Raw genomic sequence first — 557 nt, 5'->3', positions numbered from 1 at the left:
CAATTCTCTGTGAGCAACATTCATGCGAAAACATATGTCCAAGGACTGTGAGGAAGTGGTTAAGCAACTCCACATATGGATGAGTGAGGGGATAGCTGCTGTGGTGCCGTGGCTTAGTTGGTTAAAGCGCTTGTCTAGTAAACCAGAGATCCTGGTTTCAACTCCCAGCGGTGCCTACTTGTCGCGTTCATACATGGGCTTGGTGTTTCAAGTCTTGGTGAAAATAACTGAGCATCTTTTTGGACTTTCACCCATTTATGATTTGGTGATCCAGGTTAAGTTCCAACAGTGAATGCCATTTTTTAAAAATATTCCGAACTATTACTTATGTCTGTGGTTTCTTTCCATTATTCCACAAGCACTTCTGCTTCTCCTCCTCTTTTATTTCCCATCCTTCATTCCCAGTTTGGTCGGAATAACGAGATGAGGCAGGAGACGCTGCAGATTTGCCGTGGAATTTTGTGGTAATGGCAGAGATACCACTAGCTGATCACTCTCATTCTCTGATGTCACCGTTCATACATTTAAACCAACAATATACACATCGTTGTGCTTCT

General features: G+C 42.9%; 1 non-coding gene across 1 annotated transcript; it reads left to right on the top strand.

Moving 5' to 3' along the window:
- The first annotated feature begins 102 nt into the window (after nt 1-102).
- trnat-agu lies at nt 103-176 on the top strand. Its single transcript has one exon. It is a non-coding gene; the product is annotated as a tRNA-Thr (tRNA).
- The last annotated feature ends 381 nt before the right edge of the window (nt 177-557 follow it).

The sequence above is a fragment of the Chiloscyllium plagiosum genome, unplaced genomic scaffold, assembly GCF_004010195.1.
Source record: "Chiloscyllium plagiosum isolate BGI_BamShark_2017 unplaced genomic scaffold, ASM401019v2 scaf_45686, whole genome shotgun sequence".
Taxonomy (NCBI): domain Eukaryota; kingdom Metazoa; phylum Chordata; class Chondrichthyes; order Orectolobiformes; family Hemiscylliidae; genus Chiloscyllium; species Chiloscyllium plagiosum.
This window is presented reverse-complemented; position numbering and strand designations above follow the sequence as displayed.